Source organism: Triticum urartu, chromosome 6, assembly GCF_003073215.2.
Source record: "Triticum urartu cultivar G1812 chromosome 6, Tu2.1, whole genome shotgun sequence".
Lineage (NCBI taxonomy): Eukaryota > Viridiplantae > Streptophyta > Magnoliopsida > Poales > Poaceae > Triticum > Triticum urartu.
Window position 1 is genome coordinate 43432977 of NC_053027.1, and position 19377 is coordinate 43452353.

Here is a 19377-nt window from a genome sequence, read left to right on the forward strand (position 1 = left end):
TGTGGGTTATCAAGATCAACAGCAGGTTCAATTTCTACATCATTGTCATTACTAGGTTGAGCATCATCATGAACATCATCAATAATATTTTTATTAGGTTCATGTTCATTACCAGATTGTGGTTCAGCATCAGACATAGATATATCATTTGGATTATCAGGTGGTTCAGCAATAGGTTCACTAGAAGTTTGCACAGTTCTATCATTTTTCTTTTTCTTCTTTTTAGAAGAACTAGGAACATCAATATTATTTCTCTGAGAATCTTGCTCGATTCTCTTAGGGTGGCTGATACGTCTCCAACGTATCTATAATTTTTGATTGCTCCATGATATATTATCTACAGTTTTAGGCAATATTGGGCTTTATTTTCCACTTTTATATTATTTTTGGGACTAACCTATTAACCGGAGGCCCAGCCCAGATTTGCTGTTTTATGCCTATTTCAGTGTTTTGAAGAAAAGGAATATCAAACGGAGTCGAAACGGAACGAAATCAACTGGAGAAGTTATTTTTGGAACGAAAGCCACCAGATAGACTTGGACTCCATGTCAGGAGATACGGGAGGTGCTCACGAGGGTGGGGGCGCCCTCCCCCCTAGGGAGCGCCCCCTGCCTTGTGGGGCCCCCGTGGCTCCTCCGACGTACTTCCTGCACCCATATATATTGCCGTACCCTAAAACTTCCAGAACACACAATAGATCGGGAGTTCCGCCGCCAGAAGCCTCCGTAGCCACCGAAAACCAATCTAGACCCGTTCCGGCACCCTGCCGGAGGGGGCAATCCTTCTCTGGTGGCCATCTTCATCATCCCGGTGCTCTCCATGACAAGGAGGGAGTAGTTCTCCCTTGGGGTTGAGGGTATGTACCAGTAGCTATGTGTTTGATCTCTCTCTCTCTCTCTCGTGTTCTTGATTTGGCACGATCTTGATGTATCACGAGCTTTGCTATTATAGTTGGATCTTATGTTTCTCCTCCCCCTCTTCTCTCTTGTAATGAATCGAGTTTCCCCTTTGAAGTAATCTTATCGGATTGAGTCTTTAAAGATTTGATAACACTTGATGTATGTCTTGCTGTGGATATCTGTGGTGACAATGGGATATCACGTGATTCACTTGATGTATGTTTTGGTGACCAACTTGCGGGTTCCGCCCATGAACTTATGCATAGGGGTTGGCACACGTTTTCGTTGCGATTCTATGGTAGAACTTTGGGGCACTCTTTGAGGTCCTTTATGTTGGTTGAATAGATGAATCTGAGATTGTGTGATGCATATCGTATAATCATACCCACGGATACTTGAGGTGACATTGGAGTATCTAGGTGACATTAGGGTTTTGATTGATTTGTGTCTTAAGGTGTTATTCTAGTACGAACTCTAGGGCTGTTTGTGACACTTATAGGAATAGCCCAACGAATTGATTGGAAAGAATAACTTTGAGGTGGTTTCGTACCCTACCATAATCTCTTCGTTCGTTCTCCGCTATTAGTCACTTTGGAGTGACTCTTTGTTGCATGTCGAGGGATAGTTATGTGATCCAATTATGTTAGTATTGTTGAGGGAACTTACACTTGCAAAAGTATGAACCCTAGGCCTTATTTCCACGCATTGCAATACCGTTTATGCTCACTTTTATCATTAGTTACCTTGCTGTTTTTATGTTTTCAGATTCCAAATACCTTTATCTACTATCCATATACCGCTTCTTTCACCATCTCTTCGCCGAACTAGTGCACCTATACAATTTACCATTGTATTGGGTGTGTTGGGGACACAAGAGACTCTTTGTTATTTGGTTGCAGGGTTGCTTGAGAGAGACCATCTTCATCATACGCCTCCTATGGATTGATAAACCTTAGGTCATACACTTGAGGGAAATTTGCTACTGTCCTACAAACCTCTGCACTTGGAGGCCCAACAACGTCTACAAGAATAAGGTTGTGTAGTAGACATTGGTGGCCTTCAGGATACAAAGGTTCCTGAGTCATTCTACCAGTTCTAGTAGCCACTCTAACAGCATAATCATTTTTCTTACTATTCATTTCATCAAGCACTTCTTTTTGAGCCTTAAGTACTTGTTCTACTTGAGTGGTAACCATAGAAGCATGTTTGCTAACAAGTTTAAGTTCACCTTTAATATTAGCCATATAATCACCCAAGCGTCTAATCATATAAGCATTTTCTTTTAGTTGTCTATCACAATAAGCATTGAAGTCATCTTGCTTAAACATAAAGTTATCAAACTCATCCAAGCACTGACTAGCAATTTTAGTATGAGGGACTTCATCTTTATCATATCTATAGAGAGAATTTACCTTTACTACCTATGTCGGGATATCGGGATCAGGAGGTTCTTCAGTAAATAAAGAATTGAGATCATATGTTTCTTCAACAGGCGGTATATTAAGACCATGTATTTCTTCAATAGGAGGTAAATTCTTAATATCTTCAGCTTTAATACCTTTTTCTTTCATAGATTTCTTTGCCTCTTGCATATCTTCGGGACTGAGGAATAGAACACCTCTCTTCTTAGGAGTTGGTTTAGGAATAGACTCAGTAATTGGAGCAGGAGCTGGCTCAGGAGGTGCCCAATTATTTTCATTTGTCAAAATATTATTCAATAGAATTTCAGCTTCATCAGGTGTTCTTTCCATGAAAAGAGAACCAGCACAACTATCCAGGTAATCTCTGGAAACATCGGTTAGTCCATTATAAAAGATATCAAGTATTTCAGGTTTCTTAAGAGGGTGATCAGGCAAAGCATTAAGTAACTTGATAAGCCTCCCCCAAGCTTGTGGGAGACTCTCTTCTTTAATTTGCACGAAGTTGTATATTTCCCTCAAAGCAGCTTGTTTCTTATGAGCAGGGAAATATTTAGCAGAGAAGTAATAATCATATCCTGGGGACTACGCACACAACCAGGATCAAGAGAATTAAACCATATCTTAGCATCATCCTTTAATGAGAACGGAAATATTTTGAGTATATAAAAGTAACGCGATCTCTCATCATTAGTGAAGAGGGCAGCTATATCATTTAACTTAGTAAGATGTCCCACAACAGTTTCAGATTCATAGCCATAAAACGGATCAGATTCAACCAAAGTAATTATATCAGGATCAACAGGGAATTCATAATCCTTATCAGGAACACATATAGGTGAAGTAGTAAAAACAGGGTCGGGTTTCATTTTATCTCTAAGTGATTCTTTGTTCCATTTAACTAATAACCTCTTAAGCTCATACCTATCCATACAAGCTAAAATAGCGGCAGAAGATTCCATATCAAAAAGATAACCCTCAGGAATAGCAGGCATATTTTCATCATCACTATCATATTCGTATTCAGATTCAATAATTTCTTTTTCTCTAGCCCTAGCAATTTGTTCATCAAGAAATTCACCAAAGGGTACATTAGTATCAGGCATAGAAGCAGTTTCATCATAAGTATCATGCATAGCAGAAGTGGCATCATCAATAACATGCGACATATCGGAGCAAATAGCAGAAGCAGGTTTAAGTGTCGCTAGCCTACTCATAACAGAAGGTGAATCAAGTGCAGAGCTAGATGGCAGTTCCTTACCTCCCCTCGTAGTTAAGAGATAAATTATTGTCTTAGCGTCTTTCAAGTTCTTCATAGTGTCCAGTAGATATAAATCCCAAGTGACTCAAAGAATAGAGCTATGCTCCCCGGCAACGGCGCCATAAATTGATCTTGATAACCCACAAGTATAGGGGATCGCAACAACTTTCGAGGGTAGAGTTGTAAAAACCATAAATAAAATAAGATAAAATTAGATAACGATAATTTCAACGGCGTTGCCAAAACATTAATTAAAATAATAGAAATAACTACACTTAATTATTATTTTTATTACAGCAAATAGCATTTAGTCATGCACAACAATTCTTCTCCAAACCTCCCTATAGTTTATAGACCCTTGTCTCATTTCCTTCATACAAAGTAAATGCCAACTAATGGCCAGCCAAGCAAATTACACTTGTCCCTAGTACAGCCCACAAGAGGCACAAGTGGAGGCATGCATGCAAGACTAACCACGCATGCGTGCCAGATGTAATGCCTCTCCAAACCGACATAGCTATTCACCCCACTATAAATAGGAGCCATCCCTTTCACTGTGGCCACACACAATCATCCGCTGGAGAAACCCCTCTGCCTTTTCACCTTCTGCCACACTGCTATCTTCCCCTGCTGTGAAGCTCTTTGGGTTGCATGCGCCACCAGGTACTAATCAAGTACCTTGTTGTGTTAGCCCTTCTTGCTTGATTTCTTATCTATCTCCACCTCGGTTTGAATCAGTCCATAAGCATCTATTCACCTTGATCTATTTACCTTGCAGTAAAAAGAACAAAATATTTGCGTAAACACCCAAGTTAGTCAAAACTAATTAGATCAATTGCAAAAGCTTGTAAAAGTTTCTGTGAATGACATCCGTGGCTTGTACTAGATCTAACATGCCAAGAATCAAATCCTAGGTACTAGTAACTTGCTAAGATATGTATGTATGTATCCAAAAGATCAACCTTCCTGTGTATACTACCTTGTCCTATTTATTAATCCCTGCCAATCTGTAGCAAACACTGAGAGATTGATGTTTATAATCTACTCACAAGTAATTTTTTTGGAGTTTCACTGCCACTGTTTACTTCTATATGGTGTTCAAGGATGAGTAGCACTAGTTAGGAACATCATTTAGATCTAATCAGTAGCAATACCATGACCACACCATAGATTAAATCTTGATTAATTTCGTGGCCTTGAGATAAACAAAGAGAAAGAAGGCAATATGGCTGAGAGGGGAATAGTAGGGCCTGAGATAAAATAAACAATATATGCACATCCACATTCATATATACCAGGCACTTGTTGTGAAATTTGAAGCACTTCATGGAGAAGGAATCAGGATTAGTACTTACCGGTAGTAGCAGTAGGATGTGGCTACTCCACACCGTTAGCAGCAAAGTCATGGCAACCGAGCAGCGCCGGTGAAGCCGCACACGCCCGACGCCTGTGGCTGCACGCCTTGTGCGTGTGGCTGCTGCAGCCGGTGGCAAGCCCACCAGACCTGGATCAGGCGGCACTAGGATTGAGTGGTGGCGACGTTTTTGGCGGCGGCGGATCTAATAAATAGGGGGAAATGGTAGAGGGAGACGAGGGGAATCTGTTGGTGTCCGCCGTGTCGCCGTAGATGCCCGGACGGGGCAGATCGAGGCGACGGCGGCCGCGCTCTGTTCTTGGAGGAGAGAGAGAGGTGAGCGGGCTGGTTCTGTTCGTGGGATAGCAGAGAAGTTGAGTAGTCTTTCTGGATAGACACGGGCTGGGGCTTAACCAGCAAAGTACAAGTAGTACAGTACTAGGCTACTGTTTCCTTTTACTTATCATTTCTTTTATCACTCTCTGGACTGGATGACATACGTGCATGCTACTCTGATTTGGATGGCTTAGATGCATTTTATATCTCAATGAAACACTAGGACGTATCAGTACCTAGTTAATTAATTATGGCTTGCCCAACATGGCCGTGTTGCTGGATGTTTAGATTTTAATTAGGCATTATAAACATGTTTGTGAAATAATTATCATGAGTCGATCCCGGACTCGTAGGAGTCGCATCTGGTGGTTCCGAGTTGGTCGAAGCACTACCCGGCAAGTCGTCATCTCCTTGACCATGTCTTGATAAATTTTTTCCGGGCTATGGGTCATTTCTAAAATTTTGCATAAGAATTAAAAATAAATATTTTTCATAAATGAAATGAGATTTGCATCAGGTGGATCCACTAATTTGGCAATTGGACCAGATCAGGTGAAGTATCTGTATTGAGTAGTTGTGACCCGGGCAGGGCTACATTATAAATAAATATTTGGTGGGTAGGGGAGCTTATGTTGGTGAAGGCAACCCGGGTAGGGTTGGCTTGGATGGCGGGCTCCTCTACATAGGGTATCACATTAGGACACAACCAACTGGCGCTTACTTCAAAAGCGGCGCAAATCGTACTGACCATAGACCTGGAATGGGATGGGCTGAACCGACTACCCATGCCAAGTAGCTGCCTCTGCATGGGTGAGAAGGTGGCTGTAGCCGGGTAGGTACAGTCACCCTAGGGCGGGACCGCCGGTCAGGGGTTTTGACCCGCGGGCCTTTAGTAAGGCAAGGTGGAAAAGCAGAGGTAGTGTACGGGCTGGTTAAAGGTTCTGGTTCCTTGGTCTAGTCGTGCGCACGGGTAGCGCATGGACGACTTGTACCAAGTGATGCTATGGGCAAAGCAGTACACCTCTGATCAGATTAAATGTGATATCACTCCCAGCTTCCGGGATTGGAAGTGCGTCGTGTGGGTTTTCCTCTAACACGGGATGTAAGATCCCACGTCGCTCTGTCGCCAGTAAATTTTATGAATAAAATTTGGTTTTCAACAAAATTGGTTAAAGGAAAATATTTTTACCTACATAGTATTTTGAGATAATGGCTCGGTGGTGGTAGCTGTGACCGATAAAGTTTTTCCTCTTTAAAAACTCATGCATCCACTTTTCCCGACGACTTGCGGAGTACGTATTTTATACGTACTCAGCTGCACTTATGTTGTTTTTCAGAGCAAGAGAGTTATGAGAACTCCGAGGCGATAGAGAATGGTACTTATGATGAGTCTGGTCATCTTAACGACTTCGGTTATTCTAAAGTGGAGTATGACTATGAGGAAGTCGACAATCAAGGTTATGAAGAGTAGATGCCCTCCATGGTTGGTCTAAAAGGCTCGTACTAGAAGCGGGTGACGATCTATCGTCATGGCCGCATAGGCTTAGTCGACACATGAGGTGTCTATGTAATAAAAGCTTGCCTACTCATGGCAGCTGCTCCGTTTTGTACATGACATTGTTCTCCTTAACTGATCCTGGCGTAACTCTGAAGTGACGGCTTCCATTACGCCTGACTCTGTTGGACGTAACGGGGCGTCATAGAAGAGGTGGTATCAGAGCAGCGTTAAGGAAACAGTCATGTACTTGGTTAGAGACCGTCTGAGCCCTAGGAAAGATAGGTTCCCTCCTTACCTAAAATAAACTAAAAGTTTTCTTTAAAAAATGACTCAAGTCAAGTGAAGATTAAATAATTTAGAGCACACAATTGTGCAAGAAAAATGTGTTTAATTGTTTATTTACTGTCCTTGGTAAAATTAATTTTACACTGTGTTATAACTAACTGAATTCTTAAATTTCTTAATGTAGGATGAGGAGTGGTAGGATGTTTGGTATGGGTCCTGAGTATGGTGGTTTTGCTCTGTTCTTGGTTGAGCTTCTTGGTCTTCTGGGTGTGTTGATTGCACCGTACTACACAGTGTTTCACGACCCGTGTTCCACGGGGTACTTAGTCACAGTGCACATTCCTGAGAGCTTAGAAGTCCCTTCTAGGTACAGTGTTGCCCGTTACGACTTTGTTTCAGCACTTTAGGGTGCGGCACGAGATGCCGCTTTACACCTTTTCCACGCCTACCACCCTCTCCTTCAGTACGCGGGCAGAGGCGAGTGGCCTCATCAGCTAGAGGAGCAGGGAGTTCGTCTGCACCTACGCCCATTGTCACTCCTTCGCCTTTTTCGACCACTTCCACTTTCCCTCCACTTTCACCACGTCCTCCTATTTTACCTCCCACATTTTTACCACCACCAGCTTCGACTGCCGCTCGTCCACCTCTGTACCCGACAGTCCCACCCACTCGGGCAGACCACCCAGCTCCTAGAGTCATCAGGGGTTCCTCCTCTCGCGCAGTGTCACATCCCTCCACACTGTACGAGCGTCCACCTGCACCTCAGCTCGTTCAGGACCTATTAGATCAGGTTGACACTCTTCAGAGGCGTTGTTCCGAGCTTGAGCGGGCAAACAGCGAGATGTCCACTGCGTTGAGGGACTACACCCATCCGGGTATGGCCCTCAACCCTCTTCAGATCGACAGCTCACCTTCCGCCTCTCCAGGCCGGGTAGGGTACCCGATTGACCAGGAGTCTCTTGTCACCGACGAGCCTTCCTCTCAGGTTGCTCCTACTCTGAGTTCCGTTGTAGTCCCACCACCTCCAGAGCACACTCCCCACACTCCACCAGGTTCTCCAGCTACCGACCCTGCTCCACCTTCTCCCGATGGCACCCCCGACTTTTTAGTGATTGGCGTCACTTACTCAGAGCTTCTAGCACTCGACTCCCGCCAGGTGTCTTCTCAGCCCCTGGAGTACCTTCGTGTCGCTTCCGACGTCACACCCTCTTAGCACACTCCCTCTGAGTACCCTCTTAGCACCATCAGCGCACCCGAGTCTGACGCTGCTGCACCGAGTGTGTCTCTGCCTGCACCAACTTCTGCCCTCGACCCCGACTTGCTCCTCACCATTTCACCTAGTCCTCTTGTTAGGGAGGATTGACGTGCTACTAGTAGTAGTAGTTAGTATTCTGGCAAGGTTGTAGCATCATAGCTACACCTCCCAGAGTTAGTTCCGCCACTTATTAGATGTTTAGGCAGATGCATGGAGGCTGTCCTTTTGGATTCTGTGCATATCTGGAAAGGTCTTGTAGCCGTAGCTACCCTTCCAGAGTTTGCACAGCCGTAGTTAGCTAGACTAGTTCCGACGGACAGATAGGTCGGCAGGTATACTTTTGTTCCAGGTACACGTGTAGATAGCCGTGGTAGCCTGATGATGTGCGACACAGAGTCATGTGTGGTGTTGCTGCTATGATATGTGATGTATCCATGTGGACTGGTGGACTTATGGATGTACTGAAATTCTATTACTAGATGGTCTCGTGTGATGCATATGCCATGCCTCCATATTCATTTTAAATTCTGGTTCTTTTTATGCTCCTTGCTCTGAATGATGGAATACTATATGTGATGTTGTTGCCACATTGTTGCCAATGCCTCATAATGGCGTCTGATGTATGGTAGATTTTTTTAATGATCTCTTCATTCAAGTACATGCCATTGGTACATCACGTGTTTGGCTAGTATTTATATTACGTGCTGATGCTGCTACATTTTTCCTAGCACTTCATGAGTTCAATTGATGTATGTCACACTTGATGATTGCATGATTTTAATCCAGTACGTGAAGAACTCATGTGTGCATGTGCACGTGTAAATGGCTTTATTTTTGACTTGTGCTTAATTTCTTGCCTCTGTAAAAAAATCCACTTTGTTTGACTGCTTTTATTCTTCGGCCAACAACAAGTCAAAAAAAAAAAGTTTTGCAAAATTTTCTAGTATGCCGCTGTTAAGTGCACTGTTTAAATTGATGCTCCAAAACAGGCAGAGTGAAATGTACTGTTTGAGCTAAAATCTCACCTCTAATCAAATAAGTAAAATATTTTCTCATGTAGTAGCTATCGTTATAACCTATGCCTTGTTGGGGAACGTAGCAGAAATTCAAAATTTTCCTACGTGTCACCAAGATCTATCTATGGAGAGACTAGCAACGAGGGGAAGGAGAGTGCATCTACATACCCTTGTAGATCTCTAAGCGGAAGCGTTCAAGAGAACGGGGTTGATGGAGTCGTACTCGTCGTGATCCAAATCACCGATGATCCTAGTGCCGAACGGACGGCACCTCCGCGTTCAACACACATACGGAGCAGCGACGTCTCCTCCTTCTTGATCCAGCAAGGGGGGAGGAGAGGTTAATGGAGATCCAGCAGCACGATGGCGTGGTGGTGGAAGTAGCGGGATTCCAACAGGGCTTCACCAAGCGCTGCGGGAAGAGGGAGATGTGTCACGGGAGGGAGAGGGAGGCGCCAGGGCTTAGGTGTTGCTGCCCTCCCTTCCCCCACTATATATAGGGCCAAGGGAGAGGGGGGGCGCAGCATTGGCCCTTCCTCCAAGGAAGGGTGCGGCCAAGGGAGGAGTCCCTCCTCCCCAAGGCACCTCGGAGGTGCCTTCCCCTTTTAGGACTCTTCCTTTCCCTCTTCTCTTGGCGCATGGGCCTCTTGGGGCTGGTGCCCTTGGCCCATATAGGCCAAGGTGCACCCCCTACAGCCCATGTGGCCCCCGGGGCAGGTGGCCCCACCCGATGGACCCCCGGGACCCTTCCGGTGGTCCCGGTACAATACCGGTGACCCCGAAACTTGTCTCGATGGCCGAAATAGCACTTCCTATATATAATTCTTTACCTCCGGACCATTCCGGAACTCCTCGTGACGTCCGGGATCTCATCCAGGACTCCGGACAACTTTCGGGTTACCGCATACTAATATCTCTATAACCCTAGCGTCACCGAACCTTAAGTGTGTAGACCCTACGGGTTCGGGAAGCATGCAGACATGACCGAGACGTTCTTCGGTCAATAACCAACAGCGGGATCTGGATACCCATGTTGGTTCCCACATGTTCCACGATGATCTCATCGGATGAACCACGATGTCGAGGATTCGATCAATCCCGTATACAATTCCCTTTGTCTATCGGTACGATACTTGCCCGAGATTCGATCGTCGGTATCATGATACCTTGTTCAATCTCGTTACCGGCAAGTCTCTTTACTCATTCCGTAACACATCATCCCGTGATCAACTCCTTGATCACATTGTGCGCATTATGATGATGTCCTACTGAGTGGGCCCAGAGATACCTCTCCGTCACACGGAGTGACAAATCCCAGTCTCGATTCGTGCCAACCGAACAGACACTTTCGGAGATACCCATAGTGTACCTTTATAGCCACCCAGTTACGTTGTGATGTTTGGCACACCCAAAGCATTCCTATGGTATCCGGGAGTTGCACAATCTCATGGTCTAAGGAAATGATACTTGACATTAGAAAAGCTTCAGCATACGAACTAAACGATCTTTGTGCTAGGCTTAGGATTGGGTCTTGTCCATCACATCATTCTCCTAATGATGTGATCCCGTTATCAACGACATCCAATGTCCATGGTCAGGAAACCGTAACCATCTATTGATCAACGAGCTAGTCAACTAGAGGCTTACTAGGGACATGGTGTTGTCTATGTATCCACACATGTATCTGAGTTTCCTATCAATACAATTCTAGCATGGATAATAAACGATTATCCTGAACAAGGAAATATAATAATAATCAATTTATTATTGCCTCTAGGGCATATTTCCAACAGTCTCCCACTTGCACTAGAGTCAATAATCTAGTTCACATCGATATGTGATTAACACTCAAGGTCACATCCCCATGTGACTAACACCCAAAGAGTTTACTAGAGTCAATAATCTAGTTCACATTACCATGTGATTAACACTCGATGAGTTCTGGGTTTGATCATGTTATGCTTGTGAGAGATGTTATAGTCAACAGGTCTTAATCTTTCAGATCCGTATGTACTTCGCAAATTTCTATGTCATCTTGTAGATGCAACTACCACGCTCTATTTGGAGCTATTCCAAATAACTGTTCTACTATACGAATCCAGTTTACTACTCAGAATAATCTGGATTAGTGTCAAAGCTTGCATCGGCGTAACCCTTTACGACGAACTCTTTTACCACCTCCATAATCGAGAAAAGTTCCTTAGTCCACTAGTTACTAAGGATAACTTTGACCGCTGTCCTGTGATCCATTCTTGGATCACTCTTGTACCCCTTGACTGACTCATGGCAAGGCACACTTCAGGTGCGGTACACATCATAGCATACTGTAGAGCCTACGTCTTAAGCATAGGGGACGACCTTCGTCCTTTCTCTCTATTCTGCCGTGGTCGAGCTTTAAGTCTTAACTTCATACCTTACAACTCAGGCAAGAACTCCTTCTTTGACTGATCCATCTTGAACACCTTCAAGATCATGTCAAGGTATGTGCTCATTTGAAATACCATTAAGCGTTTTGATCTATCCTTATAGATCTTGATGCTCAATGCTCAAGTAGCTTAATCCAGGCTTTCCATTGAAAAACACTTTCCAAATAACCCTATATGCTTTCCAGAAATTCTACGTCATTTCTGATCTATGATATGTCGACAACATATATTCATCAGAAATTCTATAGTGCTCCCACTCACTTCTTTGGAAATACAAGTTTCTCATAAACTTTTTATACACCCAAAATCTTTGATCATCTCATCAAAGCATACATTCCAACTCCGAGATGCTCACTCCAGTCCTTAGAAGGATTGCTGGAGCTTTGCATACTTATTAGCATCTTTCAGGATTGACAAAACCCTCCGGTTGTATCACATACAGCCTTTCCTCAAGAAAATCGTCGAGGAAACAATGTTTTGACATCCTATCTACAAGATTTCATAAATAATGCAGTAATCGCTAATATAATTCCAACAGACTCTTAGCATCGCTACGAGTGAGAAAGTCTCATCGTAGTCAACTCCTTGAACTTGTTGGGAAACTTCTTAACGACAAGTCGAGCTTTCTTAATGGTGACATTTACCATCATTGTCCGTCTTCCTTTTAAAATCCATATGTACCTAACAGCCTTACGACCATCAAGTAGTTCTTCCAAAGTCTACACTTTGTTTTCATATATGGATCCTCTCTCGGATTATATGGCCTCGAGCCATTTATCGGAATCCGGGCCCACCATCGCTTCTCCATAGCTCGTAGGTTCATTGTTGTCTAGCAACATGACTTCCAAGACAGGATTACGTACTACTCTGAAGTAGTACGCATCCTTGTCATCCCACGAGGTTTGGTAGTGACTTGATCTGAAGTTTCATGATCACTATCATAAGCTTCCACTTCAATTGGTGTAGGTGCCACAGGAACAACTCCCTGTGCCCTGCCACACACTAGTTGAAGAGACGGTTCAATAACCTCATCAAGTCTCCACCATCCTCCCACTCAATTCTTTTGAGAGAAACTTTTCCTCGAGAAAGGACCCGATTGTAGAAACAATCCCTTATTGCTTTCGGATCTGAGACAGGAGGTATACCCAACTGTTTTGGGTGTCCTATGAAGATGCATTTATCCGCTTTGGGTTCGAGCTTATCAGCCTGAAACTTTTTCACATAAGCGTCGCAGCCCCAAACTTTTAAGAAATGACAGCTTAGGTTTCTCTAAACCATAGTTCATACGGTGTCATCTCATCAGAATTACGTGGTGCCCTATTTAAAGTGAATGCGGTTGTCTCTAATGCCTAACCTATAAACTATCGTGGTAATTCGATAAGAGACATCATGGTATGCATCATATCCAATAGGGTGCAGTTACGATGTTCGGACACACCATCACACTATGGTGTTCTAGGCTGTATTAGTTGTGAAACAATTTCCACAATGTCTTAATTCTGTGCCAAACTCGTAATTCAGATATTCATCTCTATGATCATATCATAGATATTTTATCCTCTTGTCACGACGATCTTTCAACTTCACACTGAAATTACTTGAACCTTTCAATAATTCAGACTCGTGATTCATCAAGTAAATATACTCAACATCTACTCAAATCATCTGTGAAGTAAGAACATAAAGATATCCACTACATGCCTCAGCACTCATTGGACTGCACACATCAAAATGTATTACTTCCAACAAGTTGCTTTCTAGTTCCATTTTACTGAAAACGAGGCTTTTAGTCATCTTGCCCATGTGGCATGATTTGCATGTCTCAAGTGATTCAAAACCAAGTGAGTCCAAACGATCCATTTGCATGGAGTTTCTTCATGCATATACACCAATAGACATGGTTCGCATGTCTCAAACTTTTCAAAAACGAGTGAGCCCAAAGATCCATCAACATGGAGCTTCTTCATGCGTTTTATACCGATATGACTTACGTGGCAGTGCCACAAGTAGGTGGTACTATCATTACTATCTTTTGGCATGAACATGTGTATCACTACGATCGAGATTCAATAAACCATTCATTTTAGGTGCAAGACCATTGAAGGTATTATTCAAATAAACAGAGTAACTATTATTCTCTTTAAATGAATAACCGTATTGCGATAGTCATAATCCAATCATGTCTATGCTCAACGCAAACACCAAATAACAATTATTTAGGTTTAACACCAATCTCGATGGTAGAGGGAGTGTGCGATGCTTGATCATATCAACATTGGAAACACTTCCAACACATATCGTCAGCTCACCTTTAGCTAGTCTCCGTTTATTCCGTAGCTTTTATTTCGAGTTACTAACACTTAGCAACCGAACCGGTATCTAATACCTTGGTGCTACTAGGAGTACTAGTAAAGTACACATCAACACAATGTATATCCAATATACTTCTATCGACCTTGCCAGCCTTCTAATCTACCAAGTATCTAGGGTAATTCTGCTCCAGTGGCTGTTCCCCTTATTACAGAAGCACTTAGTCTCGGGTTTGGGTTCAACCTTGGGTTTCTTCACTAGAGCAGCAGCTGAATTGCCATTTCATGAAGTATCCCTTGTTGCCCTTGCCCTTCTTGAAACTAGTGGTTTCACCAACCATCAACAATTGATGCTCCTTCTTGATTTCTACTTTCGCGGTGTCAAACATCGCGAATATCTCAAGGATCATCATATATGTCCCTGATATATTATAGTTCATCACGAAGCTCTAGCAGCTTGGTGGTAATGACTTCGGAGAAACATCACTATCTCATCTGGAAGATCAACTCCCACTCGATTCAAATGATTGTTGTACTCAGACAATTTGAGCACAAGCTCAACGATTGAGCTTTTCTCCCTTAGTTTGCAGGCTAAGAAAATCGTCGGAGGTCTTATACCTCTTAACGTGGGCACGAGCCTGAAATTCCAATTTCAGCCCTCGAAACATCTCATATGTTTCGTGACGTTTCAAAAACGTCTTCGGTGCCTCAACTCTAAACCGTTTAACTGAACTATCATGTAGTTATCAAAACGTGTATGTTAGATGTTCGCAACATCCACAGACAACGTTCGAGGTTCAGCACACTGAGCGGTGCATTAAGGACATAAGCCTTCTAAGAAGCAATGAGGACAATCCTCAGTTTACGGACCTAGTCCGCATAATTGCTACTATCAACTTTCAACTAATTTTTCTCTAGGAACATATCTAAACAGTAGAACTAAAGCGCGAGCTACGACATAATTTGCGAAGACCTTTTGACTATGTTCAGGATAATTAAGTTCATCTTATGAACTCCCACTCAGATAGACATCCCTCTAGTCATCTAAGTGATTACATGATCCGAGTCAACTAGGCCGTGTCCGATCATCACGAGAGACGGACTAGTCAACATCGGTGAACATCTTCATGTTGATCGTATCTACCATACGACTCATGCTCGACCTTTCGGTCTTCTGTGTTCCGAGGCCATGTCTGTACATGCTAGGCTCGTCAAGTCAACCTAAGTGTTTGCATGTGTAAATCTGTCTTACACCCGTTGTATGTGAACGTTGGAATCTTTCACACCCGATCATCATGTGGTTCTTAGAAATGAACGAACTGTCGCAACGGTGCACAATTAGGGGGAACACTTTCTTGAAATTTTAATGAGGGATCATCTTATTTACTACCGTCGTTCTAAGCAAATAAGATGTATATACATGATAAACATCACATGCAATCAAATAGTGACATGATATGGCCAATATCATATTGCTCCTTTTGATCTCCATCTTCGGGGCTCCATGATCATCATCGTCACCGGCATGACACCATGATCTCCATCATCATGATCTCCATCATCGTGTCTTCATGAAGTTGTCTCGCCAACTATTACTTCTACTACTATGGCTAACGGTTAGCAATAAAGTAAAGTAATTACATGACGTTTATGTTGACACGCAGGTCATAAATAAATAAAGACAACTCCTATGGCTCCTGCCGGTTGTCATACTCATCGACATGCAAGTCGTGATTCCTATTACAAGAACATGATCATCTCATACATCACATATATCATTCATCACATCCTTTGGCCATATCACATCACATAGCATACCCTGCAAAAACAAGTTAGACGTCCTCTAATTGTTGTTTGCATATTTTACGTGGCTGCTATGGGTTTCTAGCAAGAACGTTTCTTACCTATGCAAAGACCACAACGTGATATGCCAATTGCTATTTACCCTTCATAAGGACCCTTTTCATCGAATCCGATCCGACTAAAGTGGGAGAGACAAACACCCGCCAGCCACCTTATGCAACTAGTGCATGTCAGTCGGTGGAACCGGTCTCACGTAAGCGTACGTGTAAGGTTGGTCCGGGCCGATTCATCCCACAATGCCACCGAATCAAGATTGGACTAGTAACGGTAAGCATATTGAACAAAATCAACGCCCACAACTACTTTGTGTTCTACTCGTGCATAGAAACTACGCATAGACCTAGCTCATGATGCCACTGTTGGGGAACGTAGCAGAAATTCAAAATTTTCCTACGTGTCACCAAGATCTATCTATGGAGAGACCAGCAACGAGGGGAAGGAGAGTGCATCTACATACCCTTGTAGATCGCTAAGCGGAAGCGTTCAAGAGAACGGGGTTGATGGAGTCGTACTCGTCGTGATCCAAATCACCGATGATCCTAGTGCCGAACGGATGGCACCTCCGCGTTCAACACACGTACGGAGCAGCAACGTCTCCTCCTTCTTGATCCAGCAAGGGGGGAGGAGAGGTTAATGGAGATCCAGCAGCACGACGGCGTGGTGGTGGAAGTAGCGGGATTCCAACAGGGCTTCGCCAAGCGCTGCGGGAAGAGGGAGATGTGTCACGGGAGGGAGAGGGAGGCGCCAGGGCTTAGGTGTTGCTGCCCTCCCTTCCCCCACTATATATAGGGCCAAGGGAGAGGGGGGGGCAGCCTTGGCCCTTCCTCCAAGGAAGGGTGCGGCCAAGGGAGGAGTCCCTCCTTCCCAAGGCACCTCGGAGGTGCCTTCCCCTTTTAGGACTCTTCCTTTCCCTCTTCTCTTGGCGCATGGGCCTCTTGGGGCTGGTGCCCTTGGCCCATATAGGCCAAGGCGCACCCCTACAGCCCATGTGGCCCCCGGGGCAGGTGGCCCCACCCGGTGGACCCCCGGGACCCTTCCGGTGGTCCCGGTACAATACCGGTGACCCCGAAACTTGTCACGATACCTTGTTCAATCTCGTTACCGGCAAGTCTCTTTACTCGTTCCGTAACACATCATCCCGTGATCAACTCCTTGATCACATTGTGCGCATTATGATGATGTCCTACCGAGTGGGCCCAGAGATACCTCTCCGTCACACGGAGTGACAAATCCCAGTCTCGATTCGTGCCAACCCAACAGACACTTTCGGAGATACCCGTAGTGTACCTTTATAGCCACCCAGTTACGTTGTGACGTTTGGCACACCCAAAGCATTCCTACAGTATCCGGGAGTTGCACAATCTCATGGTCTAAGGAAATGATACTTGACATTAGAAAAGCTTCAGCATACGAACTAAACGATCTTTGTGCTAGGCTTAGGATTGGGTCTTGTCCATCACATCATTCTCCTAATGATGTGATCGCCTTATCAACGACATCCAATGTCCATGGTCAGGAAACCGTAACCATCTATTGATCAACGAGCTAGTCAACTAGAGGCTTACTAGGGACATGCTGTTGTCTATGTATCCACACATGTATTTGAGTTTCCTATCAATACAATTCTAGCATGGATAATAAACGATTATCATGAACAAGGAAATATAATAATAATCAATTTATTATTACCTCTAGGGCATATTTCCAACATGCCTTGCCCACCAGATCAGTAGTGATGGCATTTGGTAGTCAGTCGTTCGAAGACAATGGGAACCCATCAGATTTAGCACCCGAGTCGCTAAGGAACATGGCAGATTTGCCGTCTAGAGTGACGTTACCTCCGCCTCCACCATTAACCCATCATGCCCCAGGATCCGATCAACTTGCTCCAATGTATCAATGGATGGAGCAGTCTCGTCGAGACTCTCTAGAACACCAGAATAAATTCATGGAGTAGATGTTCGGTATGATGAGAGGCCAACTGACTAAAAACCCAGAACAAGGTGTCACGATTGGAGACTTCCAAAAGACTAGACCACCAACCTTTTCAACCGCCACAGATCCATTAGCTACAGATGATTGGTTGATGGACATAGAGCTAAAACTTAACACTGTGGGATGCACGGACCAAGAAAAAGTTCGGTATGCGTCCCATCAGTTAATTGGTCCTGCCGCCACATGGTGGAGAAATGTCCAAATTATCATACCCGAAAACCTCATAGTTACTTGGGACGAACTTAAGAGGATATTTCGAGATAACTACGTCCCGCAAAGTGCGATGGAAGTAAAGAGGAAGGAATTCCTGAACCTCAAGCAAGGGTCTAAGACCATCGCAGAGTATCTAGATGAGTTTAACTTACTATCCCGCTATGCACCAGAGGACACAAACACTGAGACCAAAAAGGTGTACCGGTTCATAGAAGGATTGAACCCGTCCATACAGCTTATTATAGCTCCTATAAAAATAACCGAGTTTCGGGAACTAGTAGACCGAGTCATTACAATCGAGAATCGGCGAATCGCCATAAAGGAATAGCGAAGGAAGAAAGCTAGGATGGACCCAAGGTTTGCCATGAGAAGTGGGAATCGTCCTGTTGGCCTAGTCCGCGTGCCAATGGTCGGGCCCGTCCGTACTCCTTTCCGTCAAGCTCCTAGACCACCTTTTATGCCTCTAAGAGCCCCTATCAAATGTCACGTGTGCAATGGACCACACTTGGCTCAAGATTGCCCAAAGGCGAGTGTTGTCTGTTTTCGTTGTAGACAAAAGGGACACTACAAAAATCAGTGCCCAAGCAAGGGTGAACCACAATCTGGCACAAATGGAGCTGTCCCACCTCAAAATAAGCGCCAGGCTAATTCAGCACAAGTACACGGGAGTGCGTCCACTGCCAACTGCGGGCGTGGTCGTGGCGGTCTTGCACGTGGACCATTCCGTCTGGCACATATGGATGTGGCACAAGTGGAGTCGGCTTCAGACATAGTGACGGGTAACCTACTAATCCCTCCCGGAGTAGGACTAGTATTGTTTGACCCAGGAGCAACACATTCTTTCATATCGCAACGCTTTGTTGAGACGCATAATCTAGACCGGACCCCCTAGCCAAACCCATAAAAGTAGATTCACCTGGAGGCCCAATAATTGTTGAACATGTGTGCCACAACCGTCCCATTTGCATTGAGGGCATAACCTTTAATGCTAGCCTATTTGTCATTGGCCTAAGAGGGTTAGACGTTATTCTTGGAATGGACTGCTTAGCGAGTCATGGAGCAAGAATGGATTGTGCAGAAAAATCCATATCCTTGAGAAGCCTAGAAAATAAACGGATAACCTTTAATAGTAGAAGAACCCGACCGAAATCAAACCAAGCCTCAATAGCCACTTTGGACAAAAAGGAGGCTAAAGATGTACCTGTAGTCCAAGAATTTTTTGACGTATTTCTGGAAGAATTGCCCGGGA

The 19377-nt window shown here is 44.2% G+C and overlaps 1 long non-coding RNA gene across 1 annotated transcript; it reads right to left on the reverse strand.

Annotated features, from left to right (window-relative positions):
* Nucleotides 1-3829: 3829 nt before the first annotated feature.
* Nucleotides 3830-9024, reverse strand: LOC125516106. The gene is made up of 2 exons (XR_007287235.1): nucleotides 4934-9024; nucleotides 3830-4349 (listed from the first exon to the last, which is right to left on the reverse strand). It is a non-coding gene; the product is annotated as an uncharacterized LOC125516106 (long non-coding RNA).
* Nucleotides 9025-19377: the final 10353 nt, after the last annotated feature.